Source organism: Schistocerca piceifrons, chromosome 4, assembly GCF_021461385.2.
Source record: "Schistocerca piceifrons isolate TAMUIC-IGC-003096 chromosome 4, iqSchPice1.1, whole genome shotgun sequence".
Taxonomy (NCBI): Eukaryota; Metazoa; Arthropoda; class Insecta; order Orthoptera; family Acrididae; genus Schistocerca; species Schistocerca piceifrons.
The window spans coordinates 166,391,850-166,413,549 of record NC_060141.1 but is presented as its reverse complement, the minus strand read 5'-3'; the positions used below and the strand labels follow the sequence as shown (position 1 = coordinate 166,413,549).

Genomic DNA, 21,700 nt, shown 5'->3' with positions numbered 1-21,700 from the left:
TTTTAAATAATGTATTGAATATTCTGTCAATAAAAAAATAATACATTGCTGGCTGTTTTCTGAAATTATGGTAAGCATCTAACCTTTTTCAATAAATAATAAATTTCTGTTGTAGTATCTTCTTCCATTTAAAAGGCTTATTTCATAGAGCTGTGGTTATCATGTAGGATTAGTTGAGAGATAACACAATACACATTTATTAATAACTCGTATACAACAAACATCACAGTTGAACATGGTACACACCGAAAGTTAACACTCGAACACTAAAGTCGTAAAGATAGGGCACTGTGTACCAGAGATGCCACAGAGGGTGACCACCCCGCCCCAGTAGTGCAGAGTATGGCGGAGGGAAGCCTCATTGCACGAATTCATGATCTTGGTGTCAATGCAGTGGTTGTAGGCAGCGGCCGGCGCAGGAAGTGGGGGCGTCAGTGTTGGCGGTGCAGCACTGCCATGGTTCCAACAGCTGAACAGGTGGAGATGAATCAGTCAAAGGCAGGTCCTTGGGATGAATACAGGTGTGGTGGTGTGGGGGTGGGTCAAGGGGGTGCGGAGGTGTGCGACGTGTGTGCTTATCCACTCGACCAGTGTGGGGACATTCTCGGATGTGGCTGAAGGTGAAGGAGAGGCTTGGCATATAGAACTTCAGCGAGTGAAGCATTAAGATCTTCTATGTGGGCTGAGCGAACATCTAGCAGGACCAACAGAAGGGCTTCTGACCATAGGCCTTTGTGGCACATTAGGGCAGCCTTGAGTGTGCAGTGCCACTACTTGACCAGGCCATTCGCTTTTGGGTGGTAGGTTGAGGTATAAAATTTGGTGACATCGCAGAGTTTGCAAAGGCATGCAAAGAGGGTGGACTCAAACTGGCATCCCTGGTTGGTCGTGAGAGACAGAGGACAGCAGAGGTGAGCAACCAACGCTGAGACAAAGGAGCAGGCGACAGTCTCGGCTGTGATGTCAGTAAGGGGGACCACATCAACCCAGCAGGCCACACAGTCAATGATAGATAAGATGAATCTGTAACCCTCAGAAGGGGGGGGGGGGGGGGAGGGGACCAATGACATCGATATGGACACGCCGGAAACGCCCCTTTGGAATGTCATACTTGCCCAATGGAGGTTGAGCATGCCTGCTGACCTTGCTGTGCTTGCACGGGATGCACGCACGGCTCCAAGTGTGACAGTTGTGCTTCGCACCAGGCCAGACAAAGTGCTACATAACCAGCCACATTGTGGCTTGCGTCCCAGGGTGAACTAAGCCATGCTGGGTAGTAAAGACTCAATGACAAAGGGCGGCAGGGACCAGGGGGTGGAGTGTGCCCGTAGAGGTGTCACAAAGGACAGGGATCATCGAACCAGGTAGTATATCGGGCTGGACAGAGAGCGATGAGTCATTGTCTGATATTATTCATTGTATATCATCGTCGTCGGTTTGTAGTCGGGCAAGCTCCTCCAGATACAGCAGTGTGGTTAGCATGCAGATGCAGGAAATGTAGTCTTCCACAACGCTCTCTGCACTGCGGATATAGCATGCTTCGGAAGAGTGCTGACAAATGGCTCTGAGCACTATGGGACTTAACATCTGAGGTCATCAGTCCCCTAGAACTTAGAACTACTTAAACCTAACTAACCTAAGGACATCACACACAACCATGCCCGAGGCAGGATTTGAACCTGCGACTGTAGAGGTCATGTGGTTCTGGACTGATGTGCCTAGAACTGCTCAGCCACAGTGGCCAGAGCGCTGACAGATGTAGTCCATATGGCGGAAATGCCATGGCAGAAGGTCCTTAGCCAGATTACAAATAGCATCCAGAAGTGGCTTGTGATCTGTATAGATCATGAAGGGTCGCCCCTCGACATCACTAAAGAAATGTTTAATCGCCTCATACACAACGAGAAGCTCACGGTTGAAAGTCAACCACTTGCACTAGCTCTTAGTTTCTTGGAAATGAAACAGAGGGGTTGGGTGGAGTCAGCAGTGTGCTGTTGTAAACAGCGCCCACAGCTAAGTGACTGGCATCAGTTGTGATCGAGACACAGGCCTCAGGGTCAGAGTGGGCGAGTCTGACAGCTTTGGCGAGGTCAGTTTTAAGGTTACCAAAACCATTCAGCATTGGTTTGGTTCACGCCAACTTCCATTCTCTAGTGTTATTTTTGCTGGAGAGAGCGTTGTCCACTTGGACGGAGGCAGCTCAAGGAATATGGCGGTGGTAAAAGTTTGCCATACCCAGAAAACGATGGAGCTGAGCATAATCCTCAGGGAGAGGAAGGCTAAGTATGATTTCGACATGAGAACTCGCCGGTCTGGGGCCGTTGGCAGAGAGAGAGTGGCTGAGGAAGGAAACGGATGTAAAACACAATTGAGGTTTGTCGGGGTTGATCACCACGCCGTTGGCAGCGAGGGCCAAACAGACTGCATCGAGGTGAACATGTTGCTCCTCAGCGGAGTAGGAAAAGATAAGTATATCATCAGTACTCAAATAGACCAAAGGGTGTGATCATGGCTGTCTTCGGAATATCCAGTAGATGCATAGGAATCTGATGATATACCTTCGAACAATCTAAAACGGAAAAAAAAGATAGAACCATGGAGTAATTGCGTGAATTCCTGGATATTTGGAATGGGGTAGTTATCAATAATGGTGCGAGTATTAAGGGACTTATAGTCCCTGCACATGAGTAAGGTGACGTCCTTCCTGGGAACAAGGTGAACAGGTGAAGACCAGCTGCTATCAGAAGGGCAGAGGATGCCGGAAACCAACAGATCATGAACGATCTTCTTGGTGTGCAGAAGTTTGGAAGTGCTAAGGTGCCTGGCCTTATAACGAACAGATAAACTGTTGGTGATGCGAATCCTATGACAAGTGCCATTACTGATGGCCGATACTCAAGTAGGAGGGTCAGCAAGTGGGGTCAAGAAAGTGTCCGCAGGCAACGTTTGTTCGCTGACCTTGGCGAACCGGGGCGGCGTAGGCAGGCATCGGCTGTAGTTGGTGTTGGAATGTGCAATGCACAAGCGAAGCTGCACGAAGGATCTGGAGGGGTACATGCAGGTGCGTAGTGTAGATTCGTCCATGGCGGTGTGAAAAAAACAGCAGGCGGTGGAATGCTCGACACAGGAGCAGATTGGCGAGAAGATGCTGTAGAGGTGTGTGATGGTCCGCCTCACTGCAGGGCTGCAGATAGGTGATGTATGGTATGCCATGCATGTGACAATTTGGCAGAGGCAGATGCGATGCAGGTGCATAAGGCTTCATTCTGGGTGTGGAATTGATCGATTTGTGAGCGCATGTGTGACAGATCAGAGAGCCGTGTTGTTATGTGTTCGACTAGGGACACACACATGGAAAGCATAGCCAAGGAGACAGAGAGCATGGAATTGTAGAGACAGATGTGTGGTAGAGTGCGGCAGCCTGCAGGTCTGGAGAAAGTTCATAATGGTGTAGAAAATCCAACCCGATCACAATTTCATCCACGTTGGCAGAATGGAAGGTCCAAGGGGAGGTGTGAACTGGTTAGAGGTGAATTGACATCTTGATGGAGTCATGGACCGCAATAGCAGAATGATTGGTAGTGATCAAGGTGAGGCCGGCCGGTGTGGCCGTGCGGTTCTAGGTGCTTCAGTCTGAAACCACGTGACCGCTACGGTCGCAGGTTCGAATCCTGCCTCGGGCATGGATGTGTGTGATGCCCTGAGGTTAGTTAGGTTTAAGTAGTTCTAAGTTCTAGCGGACTGATGACCTCAGATGTTAAGTCCCATAGTGCTCAGAGCCATTTGATCAAGGTGAGGGTAGAAGGGGATAGTGCGTCAACAGCATGCTTGGCAGGGACAATGCTAATGTCGGCACAAGTGCCAATGAGAAAATGGATACCCATTGATGTGTCTGTGGCACAGAAGTGTGACATCACTGAAGTAAGTGGTGCAGCACCAGACAATAGCTGCCGTGGAGATACGTGGCGTGACGTGGTGCCTAAATGTGCCCGCCGGTCTCATTTGGGTAGGCGCAAGGTGCACGGAAGATGCAGGCGGCATCCCCATAAGTAGCATTGAACGATCACAGTAGGTAGGTCGGTCGGTTGGCATGGTGGTGTGGTATGGGAGGGGGTCACAGCTAACTGCTTCAGAGCTTGTAGCCGATCGGGTTGCTGCTCGGGCGAGGTCAGCAGCTGTTGGGAGCAGCCTGCTGGCAGTACGTCCTGTAGACCACTAGATGGCAGCTCCTGACAGGCAGCTGAGGCACTGAGCGGAGCGTGTTGGCCTCTGCCGACAGGGCACAGAACTGGAGGTGCAGGTGTGCCACCTGAGGATGATGGAGAAGATGTTCGTGACAGGCAATGGCGGTGATGAATGATAGTGTAAGACTGATCCACCATGGGTAACCAAAGCTCGAGTGGGTCTGTGACATGAGATAGTAGATGAAGTTGCAGATCCAAAGGCATTTTGACCATCCACAACGTCCAAAGCACGGCGTCAGGTAAAGCTTGACCGTCGATTAATGCACATAGGCGCCGCCAAAGCTGCAAATGGGTACGTCGTCAAGATGCTCCTCGTGAATAATGTGATGAATAGCTTCCACCAGAGGGCGGGAAAGGCACTTGATAAGCAGTGCTTTGGCCTTCGAATATTTGTGTGAGATGGGCGGTGAGAGAAGCAAGTCACTGATGAGGTCCATATGTGCATGTAGGTGGCTCACCAGGCAGACAAAATGGGCGTGGCTGTCCATTAAGTGGTCCACTAATGCATACCAAGTTTTTGGATTGTCTTTTTGTAATGCAGGTAGCTTATGAAACCTGCCAGGAAACACGTGTTGAGGGAGCACCGGCATATGGGGATCAGTACAGGCAGAACAGGACACCTCCGACGCTGGAAGTACGGTAGCGGTGAGCGGTGTGTCACCCTAGGTCTGTGTGGGGCAGTGGTCGCATGCAGCATGCGGTCTGGAATGAGCAGGCATGTAAGTCGGCATGGTGTGTCCAATCTGCAAGCCCGACGATGAACATGGCACGGGTGTAACAGCCAGTGCTGATGCAACAGCAGACGGGTGGTGGTCACAGTGGAGCCACAGGGCGGCTGACCCAGTAACCGGCACAGATGGAATGGCCGGAGCCGTTATGTAGGTGAGCAGAAGGCAGTCGTGGTGCAACCACAGTGCAATGGTCACAGAAACCAGCGCAGTCGAGGCAACCGGCATTGTCAAAATGGCATGCAGAGGGTGCTGCGACACCATCTATATTAGAATGTGCTACCCTGTGCATAGAAATTTTTCATTCACAGTTCTGGAACTTTGTCGGCACATCAAGCCATTCTGATGGTAACAATGTACGTGCAGGATAAACCACAATGTCTTTAAGTGGAAGGTCGCCCTCTTAAGGATTAGGCAGCAGGCACTGTCCATGTTGTGGCTGTTGTGCTGCCATGCTCAGCAGTGGCCGTGTTGAGCCGGGTGAGGTTAGTTGGCCGCCGGCATGGTGTAAATAATTGTTCACTGTTAACCAAACTCAAAGTAGGTACACTTGTCCACTTGTGGTCGCAAACGACACAGTTAATGGGGCCCGTTACGCTTGCACTGAAAGACACTGGTAGATCCATTGTGGCAGAAACGATGTGGGCTGGCACACGAAGTTCGTAAATGACAAAAACAAGCACTAAATAACTATCAAGGAGACGACAATGGTTTTGGGGTCACCACTGTGGTTATCACATAGAATTAGTTGAGAGATAACACACACTAAGTATTCAATACACAGTTATTAATATTTATTAATATTATAACAAATATGGCAGTTGAACATGTTACACGCCAAAAGTTAACACTGGAACAAAGCAGTCCAAAGAAGCAAAGTTGCAAAGATAGGTCGCTCTGCGCCAGAGACGCCACAGAGCAAACAAGTTGATTGTTGTTAGTAGTCAATCCTCACATTTGTAATCCCTTCTAATACTAATCTTAGGTTAACTATTGGTGATTTTGTGCATACAATTCAGGAAACAGTAAAAAAGAAAGAAATATTGCCCTTTTCCTCTCTCAGAGGCTCCATAAAAATTTCATCTGATTTATTCATCCGGATGCAGTGCAAAACCATATAGATGTTATCAAATAAAAACATAATTTCATACAATAAAGAATATAAAGTAAAATACCAAAATATTAAGGCATGCACAATATAGTGAAGATAATGAGACATGTGTCTTTCCCCTCCAGTCCTATCCATCTCTTTACGGAACTCAGTATCTGGCCACTACCTTGTATTTGCACTCATGAAACAGTGTGTTTTGTTACATGTTTATTTATACATTCTTTTATAAAAAAAAGACATCCATCATCATAATTAGACCCATCATTGCAGTGATGTATCTATAATTAGTCAATTTCTGTGTAAACAACACATCAGTGTAATCAAACAATGGAAAGTCCAGCCTGGAATATCAACAATGTTATGAAAAGGATAGATTGCTACTCATTGTGAAGATGACATTTTGAGTTGCAGACAGATACAATGAAAAGACTGTTACAAATTGAGCTTTTGGCCAAAGCCTTTTTCAGAAAGGAAACATGCACACATTCACATAAGCAAGCACGCCTCTCCCACACATGACTGCAGTCTCCAGCGATTCCAGAGACACATTTGTTCTTTTTCGAAGAAGGCTTTGGTCAAAACCTCAATGTGTAACAGTTTTTTCATTGTGCTTGTCTGTAACTCAACGTGTCTTTACAAAGAGCAATCTGTCCTTTTCATAATATTGTTGGCACATCATTTCAAGACACACAGGAGATGTTCTACACAACAAGCAACCCAAAGGCCTCCAGTTGTAAAGAGGAGAACTCTGAGAAAAAGTAAATATGTTCCTTCATATGGACTGCTTACATACAATAGAAGAATTAATGAATACCAGTCTAAAATAACTAAGCTAAATATTTTCCTGCCTTAAGTTTATACCTGATTTAATTCATTTTAAAGATGTAACTGTCATCTTTCTTATAATGCATTTAAAATAACAAGCTTAAATGTTCTTTACCAATGAGACCTTTTGTTTTTTTTTTTCTTTTCGTTTTTGCATAATTACATAACCGTTGTGGCATTGGTTCACAAGAGAAGGCATAGTTACAAGAAATGATATGGAGTGACAACATCACAGTAATACTACATGGAATGACAACTTACAGAACAGATAGAGACTAGAGTTGCAGGCAGTCAGATGACAAACACAGAAATGTTGACAAAAACAGATTAACAGATACAGACTGGAAACAAGTACCAACAGTTGAGACTTATAAACTTGTGTACGGGTACAGAGTAGATGGTGGATATATAAAAAGACCATTTTGCCTTCTAAGGGCTGCTGGCTTTTGGTAGCGGGCAATTGAGGCGTCACACCACAATTGGCAGCCCCTGTTGGTGGCTCGAGCAGCCAAATTGTGAATTGTGTTTCATTCCATGATGTACATTTGCAATCCATTTGGTTTGCGTACAGAAGACATGTCAAAAATTTATAATACAGTTACAATGATTGTTACATTAATAAATAATAGCACTACAACACAGAATAACACTATAAGGATATTTTTTGGAATATGTAACACATTTTACGCAGCTCAAATTTCCAGTTTGTCCTGCATGAATTCATCCACTGAGTAATAACACCAATGTTAGTACCTCATATAGCTTTCTTTTAAGTGGACCTAAATTCATCTGCATCAACTTGTTCCCTTTTAATTTATTGAAATTGTCATTCCCATGTATTGAGGTCCCCGAGTATACAGTCTGAGGTGGTGGGTGGGGAGCATAAAATTTTCTTTGTTTCTTGTATCATGTGAATGGACAAAATGGTTTCCTTCAAATATTCGTGTCTGGTGTCCAAAAATGTAATAATCTCATATATGTATTAAGGATGGCAGAGTTAATATTTTAACTTTTCTAAATAATGATCAACATGGTTCTTCATGATTTGCAGTGCACATATTTCGAATGATTTTTTTCTTGTGTTTTTAATATCCACATTAAGTTTGTCGAGGTACCTCAAAAAACAATACCATACCTAATAATGGATTCAAAGCAGCTGGTATATGTTACTTTTCCTGTGTCCATGTCAGTTGCAGTTGATAATATTTGCATTGCAAATGCAAAGCCACTCAGTTTGTTTGCTAGGTGACTACCAGCTCAAATTTTTATCTACTTTTAAACCTAAGAATTTGACTGAGTCAACTTCTTTTATATCTCGGTTGTTGTGTACACCTCAGTCTGCTCACATTTTGACTGTTTGGTTCCAAACTGCATTATGTGAGTCTTAGTTATGTATAGATTCAACCCTTTTAGCTGAAACCAAGTTTCTACGGTACTGAGGATACTGATCACAGATTTGGGATTTTTTTCCAAATCTTGATCTTCAACTAAGCAAGAAGTATCATCTGGAAACAGAGCTGATGGGGAGCTCATATTTAATGGTAAGTCATCAACACAGAAGAGAAACAGGACTGGGCCTAATACAGAGCCTTGTGGAACATCCTGAGACCCTTTTTTTCAGTCAGAAAAATAATATGCACCATTTGCATGCAAATGGTTTGTTACTCAAAGTATGTGATGCACACCATGGTAGTGATGACTAAGGCATAGTAACATACATGTTACAAAAAAAACTTTACATTTACCATAGAAAATGACACTTCAGTCTTTTTTTGTATGAATCAATGACTATTTATTGCAGTTGACCAAAGTAATCAGTCACATCACAAAAATATAGACAGCAGTTTCAAATTTTCCAAGAAATATCAGAAAGTCTCTACCATGTTTAAGATTAATTCATTCACTATGTTCCATAGATGTTTGCCTCCACAGCTGAGCAGCCAGCATAGCTGATTGCCACACGGAGGTCCTGGGTTTGATTCCTGGTTCTACCCAGGATTTTTCCTTGGTGGAAGGACTGGCATGAGTTGGACTCAGCCTCATGAGGCCAATTGAGCAGTTACGTGACCAATTAGAAGTGGTTCCAATGCCAAGAAATCCATCAACAACTTGGAAAGCACTGTGGTGATCACATGTCCATCCATGCCACATCTGATGATGCCACTGGCAGAGGATGACATGGCGGTTGGTTGGGGTCAGTTGGCCTGTGTAGGTCCAAAATGCAGAACTTTACTTATATACTTACATTTCATAGATCCCATTTTCTGTAGTCCTTAGACCAAAATGTTACAATTTAAGAAATAATCAAGGAAATTTAATAGGATATCAGAATTAGCTGATTACAAAAATGACTATTACATAAGCATTCCAGTAAATCTAAGCTAACATTGTGCCCAAAAATCAGGAAACTGATAGTGAAGGTTAATGATAGATCTACAGTGTTGACTTCCAGAGATAGGAGTTCTGAAAATAATAAAATAATTACTATTATCACATCCAGATGGTAATCCATATATAGCTAAAATTACTTCTGTAGCTCAGTAGTGAAGAGAGCCAGACAGAGTTGTAGTGTATCCCTGATGTTATTCAAACTTTACACTGAGCGAACAATAAAGGAAACCATGAAGAATTTTGGAAAGTGAATAAAAGCTCAGTGAGAAGAAACAAAAAGTTTGAGATTTGCCAGTGATCTTGTAATTCAGCAAAGAACTTGGAAGGGTAGTTGAATGGAAGGGATGCTGTCTTGAAAAGAGATTATAAGATTTTTATTATTTATAACATCCAAAAATTAAAGCAGGTTATGCTGAGCCTTGTATTGAAGTGACACATGGACAATAAACATATCAGACATGAAGAGAATAGAAACTTTTGAAATATAATGCTACAGAAGATTGTTGAAAATGTAATGGGTAGAGTAAATAACTATTGAGTACTGTAAGGTTACTGTAGTAAGCTATGTATTTCTTTGACTTCTTTGGCTTAGGTCTGGAATTGAACTGAGGCTTGCATCCTGAAAGGAGTAGGGTAGTTATTTGAAGTTACAAAAGTAGGCAGTGTGCTAAGCATTTGAGAAAGGGAAAAATATGTGTGTGTAAGTTATTCGTGATCATAAATAAGTGATCAGTGAAATAAAAAAATCTGATTTAACTGTTGTATCAGTATTCTAAACGTTTATGGTTCCAGTTATCCAAGAATAATGAGTGGTAATGTACATGACTGTTCAATGTTTATGTACTCCCAACAAATTGTCAGTTGGAACAGTGACCAATACAATCACAACAAAACACTCATTTGACACACCTACTTGAAATGTGAGAATGATAGCTGCATGCTAGGGTGGCCTGAAGATGGTTGGCAACAGCCAAAATAAAATTTTTAAAAATCGCAGCTATACACTAAAACATACATTTTTTTTTTTTTTCTATTCAGAATTTGCTCCCCAACAATGATACCTTACATGTGGTGATAAATGATCAGGATAATTTTCTGTGAAGAAGAATGGCACAATGGACAAGAGAAAAGATAGAACAGGAGGCACAATGGACAAGAGAAGAGAAAGAACAGGAAGCACAGAACAGGAGGAACAATGGAAAAAGTGCATAGGAAATATTAAAGAAATTACTGTGTCAATATGCGGTAAGTCAGAAGAAATTTTAGCAAAACGTGAAGGGCTGCTGAAATAATTATTGAACTGGAAAAGGACTACAAAACCAGCCTGAAACAGCTGCAGCCATGGGAAAGGAGATCTGAATGAATGCAGAGTTATTTAAGAAATAAAATGAGAAGTGTAACACAACTTACAGATGTTGAGTAGTGATGTCCCAAAGATCAAGAAATCCATCAGAGAAATGTGATGAATTTAATGACCAAATGGAAACAATGAGGAGCAAAGTCACCAAAGACAATAACAAAACTAGTAGGACCATAACAGAAACAAGTGAGAAGTGAACTCTATAACTGAATGTAAACACACGAGAAATGTGGCAAACTCCATAACAGCAAACAATGGAAACTCTAGATAGGATTTGTTGAAACTCCATAAAAGAGAGAAAACAGAGAGGAATGAAATCTCCAAGAAAAATAACAAGATGGAAGAACATGGAGTCAGTGTACACAGTGGAGATGTAGTTGGAGGACGTTACTCTCAATTAATTGGAATTGGCAAATTTTATCTGAAAGATTCAATCAATACAGATGCATTTTAGCAAACTTCAAAGGAGGGTGGCCCACTGGTTGGACAGGTGATGAAGAGATCAATTTTATACCAAGGAAACTAATGGAAGGTGTAGTCACGAGGTGCATGCTCAAAGAAATGACAGAAACAGCCACACAAATTTTGAAGTGGCATTCCTAGAAGAATAAGGCTTGGAATGAAGCAGACATTAGTCATGGGCTCAAAATACCAGAGAGAGAACATAAATAGAGAGAATTCATGGTTACAAAAAAGTAAAACATGGACCAAATCACAAAAAGGAACAAGACAATAGATCTGTGACTGACTCAATAATATCAAATATGAGACAAAGAAGAAAAGCAAAATCTATTTTATGGTATGAAAGGGAACAGATGAAAGAAGAAAATGAGAAACTATGAACCTCCCTACACATAATAATGGCCAGAACATAGTGATGTTTCATAAAAACTTTATGGGTGTGAAGAACTTCATTAACTTTCAAAATTGTAGTTGCAATAAAAATTAAATTAGGCATGTAGCAATAATGGGGCTAAGAAAGTGAACTGAGAACAAATAATGAACAGTCAGTGCAGACATGGAGCAGGGATGCCTTTCCTCCCAGCAGCGAGTTGAGCCAGGGCCAGACATCCAACAGTAAGCAGGCACAGTGTGAGTCTGCTCGCTCACAACACTTGCCGCATGGGGCACCAATGGGCACAATTCTATGCATATGTGGGGGCCCTCCATCAGCCACAATGAAGGCTCTGGTAGACGTATGGGGAGTTGTGACCTTATTCCATCACATTGAGTGAGCTGGCATGGTTTGTCAACAAGCAACATCATACTGTAGGTGCACTTGCTGTGCCTCAACAATGAGACATGTCACATGCAAATAATGTGCTGTCCCCAGTGAAAATACTGAAGAAAAACAAACTCGAATGCAAATACAAAAAGCATTAATATGGACGACAGCTTTTATGTCGATGCAAAATATTATATTGAGTGCGATACTGGCCACACAGGTGAAAAAAAATTTCTCATTTGTATTATTGTTATATAAAATGTTAATTTCAGTTTTCGAATGCAAAGATTACTAATTATGTACAAGACAATCAATGTAAGTTTAATGTGAAGAAGAACAGAGTTCAATTGTTCGTCTAATTTCCTTTTTCTCTCTCTTGGTCGGACATATCTGTTAATTGCTGATGAATGTTAGCTCATTTGTGATATTAGTTTAATAATATAATAGTTTAAAGTTTTTGTTCACTTTTATTTTTAGAAGGAGAGCCCTGTGTCCTGTTCACTTCCTTTTTAAAATCAGTATTCTAAGTAATTTTCAGCACAACAGTTTCAGCCACTGCTGCAGTAACAGACACCATTATGTGGCAATTTTAATTCACGAATTTAGCGGAAGCTTTTCAGTTACTAGCCAAGATCCAGAACCATGACTCGGACTTCAATCATTTGTTAATGGAGATAAGAGCAATTTCTCATGTGTGTGGGCAGATCTTTATTAATCAGCCAGTTATTAAAAGCATAAACTCAAAAATAATTTCAATTCAATTCAATGTAAGTGAATGCATGTAGGTGAATGAATGCAGTGGGATTCCTCAGGTAACAAATGAATTCCGATTGGTCATATCCGGTAGCTACGGAGATCTTGGATCAACAAATTTGCTTAGCAGCTGAAGTGTTTCACCATATATGAACACATCTGATGATGAGTCTAAGCCCATTTTGTAAGTAATGCAAAGGCCAAGTAAGACCATAGGAAAGCAGTTGTCCAGCTGGTAGCATGACACATTAATGAGGCATTTTAGTAATGATGCCATTGTTCAGCCATGCGATTGCTCATGGGGCGGTAACTGGTTGTCTGGTGATGGGGAGTGCCGTATACTTTGTTGAACTGGTTAAATAATGCTGACTTGAATTGTCAGCTGCAGTCTGTAGTAATGTGCAGCAGACAACTGCAGTGAGAAACCCAATTTAAAATGGCTGCAACCTCCACAGATATACCATCAATTGATCTAGATTCTGGTCAAGAGGTAACATGATCAGTGGCAATCAACAGATAATGTTGACCATTAAAAAGAGGAAGTGGGCTCACAACATCAATTTGCACAAGTAAAGCACATTGTCATGCCTACAAATTCTCCAAAGGGTGCAAGTACATGATGACTGTTTTACTAAACTGAGATTGAACACACAAATGAGCCCACTTGCAAAAATTCTTCTGCATACCAGGCCAAAAAGACCTTTTTTCTTCACTGTGAAAATCAATAAATGCTCTAACGCGATGGTGGAATAGGTTGTGGAGACTGTCAAAAGCACTTTTACAGAAAGTAGGTGCAGAAATGAGTGAGATCATCCACTGGGAATGTTGCAACATAGCCTGACTACAGAACCAGGAATATCGACAAGTTGTAATTGAAGGTCAAATGATACATCATGCAGTAACTTCTGGAGTGCCTCATCAGATTACTGTATCTTTGTGAGCTAAACATAATCAATAAAATTTGTCACACTGTTAACCTGCATCAACTAGCAAACACACTATCTATATGGGAAATTTGGTGCATAACTGTGCTGAATTTGGCAATAAATTCCAGGTGGTTATACTGCCACTTTGAACATTTGTTGTTGTTCTGTCTGGAGGCACTGGTAAGTGGCTTGTGATCAGTAAATGCTGTAAATTCTCTGGCCTTCAACTGTGGTTGAAAGCCCTTGATTGCTTCATACATAGACACAAGCTCACGATCATATGCATTCAATGTCTATCAAGAAGTGGAAAACTTATGTAAGAAGAAGGCAAGTGGTATCGACTTGATTCTACAATGCTGCATCAATAGTTGTCCAAGTAGCATCAGGGACCGATGTGAGTGGTGCCTCCAAAGAAGGGTGTGTTTGGAGTGCAGCATTTTCTAGGCTTGGCTTTGCTTTGTTTTCCTGCATTAAAAGCAGAGATGATCTCATCTGCCCAGTGGTTGAGCAAAGTCTCCTTACTCTCGTGTCCAGCAAGTGCTGCAGTTTGTGATTCTGGCAATTCAGTTGAGTGGAACAGATGTCACTCGTAAAAGTAAATTGGATAGTTCCTTGATGGTTGCTGGTGGTGATATCTTCATGATAACATACACTGCATCTTGTCGTACTAATGACCCTCCAGATGAAATTAGATAGCCCAGAAAGGTGATCTGAGATTTACCAAAATCACACTTAACAATGTTCAACATCACACCATGCTTCTCTAGGCATTTGAAAATCCCCACCAGCTGTTGCTGATGCTGTTCTGCTGTGGCTGAAAAGATGAGGATATCATCCAAGCATGCAGAGCAGAATGATGACCAGCACTGCACAAATCAAATTGCATAGAAAGACATTCAAATAAGCCAAATGGAGAGATTATAGGAGTCCCTTGAATGTCAATGGAAACCTGAGGTAGGAATATCAGCAATGTAGGAAAAGACAGATTGCTACTTGCTATAAAGAAGACACATTAAGTTCCAGACAGGCACAATTAAAATACATTTGAAATAGGTACTTATAATGAAAATTGTAAATTTTAACATATTATCCAAGAGTATAAGCAACATATTGATTAGCAAAATGTACGTGTGAAAGAACGCTGCATGGCAGCTATAACTAAGGCAGAATATGTGTAACAAAGAGCTTATGTTAGGTCACACAGTAGTAGTGTAGCAGGCAGTTGTTGCTCAGGGGCAGCAGGAGTATTGCGCCAGAGGCTGACAGTGGCTGTTGGTGTTGTGTATTAATGATTTATGGAAAAAATAATATTTGAAGTAAAATTAATTAAGAGAATGTTACAAATATTATTACAAAATTTTGATGAAGGATTTTTCTACATATTGTTAGATCGATCTACAATAAGATAATCAATATTCACGTGTTTATGCACTTTTGCTGTAGAACAAATTTGAATGAGACCAGCTTTGTATGTAACCCCAAGTTTTTTATTGTATTTGTTTGTAAAGCTCATTTGTTTGCATAAAATTAATTTTTATGGTATGGTTTAACAATTGCAAGTCAGGTTCACAATAAAGTAAGATTTTAAATAAGATATTACAGTATGACTGCCCAGCTAGCTGGGGAGTCTAACGTGCTGTGTCCTGAGCGGGAAGGCGTGCCGGTCCCTGGCACGTATCCGCCCGGCAAATAAGTGTCGAGGTCTGGTGTGTCGGCCAGCCTGTGGAGGATTTTTACGGTGGTTTTCCATCAACTTCAGCAAATGCAGGCTGGTTCCCCTTATTCTGCCTCAGTTACACTATGTCGGTGATCGCTGTGCAAATACCGTTTCCACATACGCATACACCATAATTATTCTACCACACAAAAATTTAGGGTTACACTAGTATGGTATGAGACGCTCCCAGGGGGGAGGTCCACTGGAAGCCGAACCGCACAATAACCCTGGGTTCAGTGTGGGTTGGCAGTGGGATGGGTGGACTGCTGTGGCCTGTTTTGGGGTTGTGAACCACTGAGGACTACGGTGGGATGAAGCCCCTCTGTTGTTTCTAGTTCCCTGGTTATTACAGTCATTCTCGTGAGTCCTGTTCCACTTACTAATTTGAAGTTGTTTTTATTTTAAAAAATTCTAGTTTAGTAGTATCCAAGGCAACACCAATAGGAGGTAAGAAATTTATTTCTCACAGTTTATAGATTTTCACACAAGGACCACTTTAGTACTTGTTCAGACTTACAGGGCTGTAGCAAGATTAAGTAAATCTGAATGTACTTACCTCTAATTTGTCATTATTGTGCACAGATATTAATTAGTTTGGGTTTACTGGTATTGTTTTCTGGCTAGTCAACATATTGTTTAAAACAGGATCAGGTAAATATACAAGTACACATAATCAGGTATGCAATCAGCTCACCACCTGAGATAACTGTTCCTTGTTAGACATAAACATCATGCCTTACTTTGGACATAAACGTTACACTTGTTGATAACATTGTCATGATCATAATTGTTTAAGAATCTTCTGGTTATAACATAGGCTGACTTAGGTTCTGCTCTCACTTGTATAATAATAAGTGTAGCTAGAAATTTTGGCCTTACACATTTAATAATTTGTACTAATTTTTTTGAACAGGTCAATGGAAATTTTCTGCTCTATTTATTGTCATTCACTGTCCTGAATGAGATTTTCACTCTGCAGTGGAGTTTGTGCTGATATGAAACTTCCTGGCAGATTAAAACTGTGTGCCCGACCGAGACTCGAACTCGGGACCTTTGCCTTTCGCGGGCAAGTGCTCTACCATCTGAGCTACTGAAGCACGACTCACGCCCGGTACTCACAGCTTTACTTCTGCCAGTATCTCGTCTCCTACCTTCCAAACTTTACAGAAGCTCTCCTGCAAACCTTGCAGAACTAGCACTCCTGAAAGAAAGGATATAGTGGAGACATGGCTTAGCCACAGCCTGGGGGATGTTTCCAGAATGAGATTTTCACTCTGCAGCGGAGTGTGCGCTGATATGAAACTTCCTGGCAGATTAAAACTGTGATGGTAGAGCACTTGCCCGCGAAAGGCAAAGGTCCCGAGTTCGAGTCTCGGTCGGGAACACAGTTTTAATCTGCCAGGAAGTTTCATATCAGCGCACACACTGCTGCAGAGTGAAAATCTCATTCTGGAAACATCCCCAGGCTGTGGCTAAGCCATGTCTCCGCTATATCCTTTCTTTCAGGAGTGCTAGTTCTGCAAGGTTCGCAGGAGAGCTTATGTAAAGTTTGGAATGTAGGAGACGAGATACTGGCAGAAGTAAATCTGTGAGTACAGGGAGTGAGTCGTGCTTCAGTAGCTCAGATGGTAGAGCACTTGCCCGCGAAAGGCAAAGGTCCCGAGTTCGAGTCTCGGTCGGGCACACAGTTTTAATCTGCCAGGAAGTTTCATTCACTGTCCTGTCTTGGTAACTGTTTGCCCATTGAATTTATTAAATGAGTATGCTGCGCAAAACAGTGGGACAGTCAGCTGCGTGCTAATGCAACAAAAACTAATAATAGTATGTCGAATGCACAGAATAACTGAGAAACGAGACAACACAGCAAAACAGTTAAGTGATGAGTTAGATCAGTCACTCAGTGATGTAATGACACCACAAAATGATTATGTGATGATATTCAATCCTTCTCAGAACAAATCAATAAACATTTCACAGAACAAGAGAATAAACTTAATGAGCACTTCATGTAATACATATTACCAGAAGTTTACACAACAACAAGAAGAAACAAACAGGTTTGACAAATATTACATACTGAATGACAGACATATTGTATGAAACTTTTAGGTCAGGTTAAAACTTTTGTAGATAACAACATAAATACATTTTCCGTTGAACTTAAAACTGTGAAAGATATGAACGTACAGATCCAAGCTGATCTAAGTGAACACTAAACAGGAATCAATACTCATCTTCAAAGCAAGGAAGACAAACACACAAAAGATTTAGAGACCATCACAAATAGAATCGAGCAGCTAGAGCTCGAAAATGATTCCGACGCACTTAGGGGAGAGTGGGGCAAGACGGGATGCTTTAAGCACTTAACAATTTTTTGTGGGCTTACAAAATGCTCAATAGAAATACCAGATATCCCACCTTAAACTTCAGTATTTCTACAGTTTATAAAAAATTAAGACCAAAAAATGTTAGTATTTACTATATAAAAAATATTTTTTCAGGATTTACAAAGTATCTTGCCCGATAGTGAGGACAAGATGGGGTACACAGGTTGGGGCAAGATGGATTATCTCAATATTTTATAAGACAAAGGTTATTAAATGATTCAATGAACACAGATTTACAAATTCATAAAAGATTTATTTTAATATCTAATGAAAATGCATTAAGTAAACATTATATGATGTTAAAGTTCAGTAACTATTAACTTCAATTACTAAAGATAACTCCAATAACTAAATACAAATCATCTTTTTAACATTGTATTACAAATAAATTATATAAGTAGGCTACTAACTTAAAAAAATTAGTTGTAACATTAACTTCAATACCTAAAACACTGTATGATTAAAAAGTTATATTAGTTACTCAAAATATTAACTTCAATAGGCCTAACTAAAATAATTCTTGTTAAAGGAGGATAATGATGTTCAATTTTTTACTTTAATTGCTACTAGGTTTAGTTTATTATCATTCATTTACCATCGTCTTTCTCAATACTCACGGAAGACATTCCCTTAAGAGTTACGGGACTTGGTAAGAATGTCTTCCACGAATAATGAGTGTGTTTGGGTGGGACACTAAGAATGTAATGTGTGGACCTACAAGGTGAAATTGTAGGTCTCACGGGAGGCATGTGCGAGATAGTTCCTGCAGTCGCACTATCCTCTGTGCCCTCGGTGGCTCAGATGGATAGAGCATCTGCCTTGTAAGCAGGAGATTCTGGGTTCAAGTCCCAGTCAGGGCACACATTTTCACCTGTCCCCATTGATATATATCAATGCCCATCAGCAGCTGAAGATATTAATATAATTCTAATTTCGTACTAGATGGCTGCAGGTCATCAATGGTTGTCGAAAAGAACAGACACCATATCCACATAAGTATATAGTTCTGGCAATACCCGTCATGACCTTCTTCTTCTGTGCGGGTGCACACATATTCCCCGAACTCTTACGGGACTTGGTAAAAATGTCTTCCATGAATAATGAGTGTGTTGGGGTGGGACACTACTAATGTAGTGTGTGGACATACAAGATGAGAATGTGGGTCTCGTGGGAGGCGTGTGCAAGATAGTCCCTGCAGTCGCACTATCCTCCGTGCCCTCGGTGGCTCAGATGGATAGAGCATCTGCCATGTAAGCAGGAGATCCCGGGTTCGATTCCCAGTCGGGGCACACATTTTCACCTGTCCCCGTTGATATATTTGAACGCCTGTCAGCAGCTGAAGGTATTAATATAATTCTAATTTCGTTCTAGATGGCTGCAGGGCATCAATGGTGTCTGTTCTTTCAGACATGTCCGAAAGAACAGACATGTTCTACTCAGTCAAGAATAGATGGCCCCTTCCTCCGACGCTTACCGGCAATTACCGAACTGAAATTGTAGTGCTGCCAACATATGCAGTCTAACAAAGTGTGGTGGGGTATTATTTCAGTAGGTATCTGATAATAAAATAGCCACACATTTCAACATGAACACATATTCAACGCTTTTTAACGAAATCAGGCGATATTACGGTGCTCTGAGCTCACAGTACATTCATAGTTCAGTGCAGGTGTGTTTCCTGCACTGATTATAATCTGCCTCACCATATGTAGTATCTACTTTTCTCTGTTCCATACGTGTAGTATTGTGTCTATTGTGTAGTTTGTGCTACCTGCTTACCAATAATTATGAGTGATTGTGAAGAAGACAGTGACCATTCGTGCACCCAAAAAGGGCGGCTGGACAAGAGAAAAAGGAAGGTAACACATCATCGCTCACAAAATTTTAGACATCAGTGGTTAAACGATCCAGCTTTTAAGTACTGGCTTTTGCCAGACACCAATGATTCAGCTAAAGGTAAGTGTGTATTTTGCCTGCGAACATCGGTGGTAGCTGGAATATCTAATTTGAAAACTTATGCTACTACCAAAAAACATATAAATAACAAACCTGGTTCTAATGTGAAAACACAAACATTAACAACGCTTGGGTGCCAAAAAAGTACAACTCCACAAAATAAAGAAAAATAACATGCAGAAATTAAACTTGCTGCTTTTTTTGCAGAGCATAACATTGCATTTTTGGTTGCTGACCATTTGATACCTTTATTAAAAGAAGCTGTGATGGATTCTAAATTAATTGAGGAAATAAAGCTCAAATGAACTAAAGTAGCATCAGTGGTAAAGAACGTTCCTGGAGAAGGTCATAAAACAGAATTAGCCCAAAAACTATAACAAGATAAATTTTCGGTCATAACAGACGAGACAACCAACATTTCAATGGTCAAAACTGCTTGCATAGGGGTACGCTATTTTGATCAAGAAGCTCAAAAAATATGTAGCACATTTTGGGAGTTGCTCAAAGATTTTAGGGAAAGAACTGATGTTGATTATATTCCCACAGACAGCACCGAGATTTTATACAGATCTCTTATCGATTCATTCACCAGCTATAATGTCCCACTGAAAAATGTTATAGGCTTTGGATCTGATGGTTGTAATGTCACGATGAGTGAAAAAAACTCCATAAAAACTGTGTTACAAGGTGACAAGATGGCTTTCATTGTCAGCAGTGGCTGAAAGAATATTAGAGCAATGGGAAGCCCTATGTCTATTTTTTATCGATTTCACAACAAATAGTGCACTTAAAGACAAAGCTGATGTGTGAAATCAGGCAGTATTTATTTCTGAAAAACTCAGCAACCTATTCTACAAACTTTATTTTTGTTTCCTTGAATGGTCACTCCCTTTATCTAATAAAATCAATCTGGAAATCCAAAGCGAGAAAGTAGTTATTCACAATCTACATGAGAAAATAAGTGAACCCTACCAGGAAATCCTATTGCGTTATTTACAACGCAAATATGTCATGAGGCCAAACCTAGGTAAAGTAGACCCTGAAATTCAGCGACATCAGCTCCACAACACTGAACTGAATCTGGCGTCAGAATGTACAAGCTCTTAAAACACCCAGATGTGCTCAGACATCCTGGAGATTTTGAACAATTTTTCTCATGTTGCAAAAATTCCTACAAAGTTGCTGCCACAGAAAAAAAAGGCTTACAACATGGAGGACCCTGTCTTGTCAAAGTTACAAGTTTTCAAACCAGAACTAGCTCTCTCTCACAATTTCAGGAGCCGTTTCCCCAACACTAATGCCTCTTATTGAAGTGGTACCACTTATAATTGCACCAAATGCAGAAGCTCAGTATCCTGAAGGATTGAATGAAATTAGTGAGACAAATAAGTTTTGGGATCCTTTACTGAAAACTGAAGATTTTTCTAAGCTGTCTCTTTTTGCTCTAACTGCATTGTACCTACCTCATTCAAAAGCTAACCGCGAGTGAGTTTTCAGTAAGGTTAATTTGATAAAAACAGAAACGCTAACTGTGGAAAGTGTGAAAGGGATGATTCTTGCTACAGGGAGTGTAAAAGGACCAACACGTACTGGCAATTGCGTCAATTTTGAACAGACAAGAGACATGTATAGCCATATGACTAGGGAAAAATTACACGGCAACATAAATAAGAATGATGTCAGTGAGGCTGATGTTACACCTGGTATTATATTTGGAGACATAAACTAAAACTAGAAAATACCACACAAAAATTTCATAATTGTATGCAAATGTAGGTTAGAAGGCGCCACAGTTGAGTCATCTGTAGCGGTATCGTGGCCTAAGTCGCACCTCTAATGGAAGACCAGGAACGAAAAACGCTTCAACGTCACCAAACATTTGCCAAAGCAATGGAGAGGTTTTTCCACTGAGAGGGGAATATATTCCAGTCAGCTAACAACACAGTTAACTAAAGTGCCTTAAAGATTGTCTAAATAATTATAAACTAATAAATTATCATCTAATTGTTATATCTTGTGGTGAAATTATTTATTAATGTGCATTCTCATTTAACCTCAATGTATAATGAGCTTTTTC

General features: G+C 41.0%; 2 non-coding genes across 2 annotated transcripts; both read left to right on the top strand.

Annotated features, from left to right (window-relative positions):
* The first annotated feature begins 18,452 nt into the window (after positions 1-18,452).
* On the top strand, positions 18,453-18,527 carry Trnat-ugu. Its single transcript has one exon. It is a non-coding gene; the product is annotated as a tRNA-Thr (tRNA).
* A 354-nt stretch (positions 18,528-18,881) lies between these two features.
* Trnat-ugu lies at positions 18,882-18,956 on the top strand. Its single transcript has one exon. It is a non-coding gene; the product is annotated as a tRNA-Thr (tRNA).
* Positions 18,957-21,700: the final 2,744 nt, after the last annotated feature.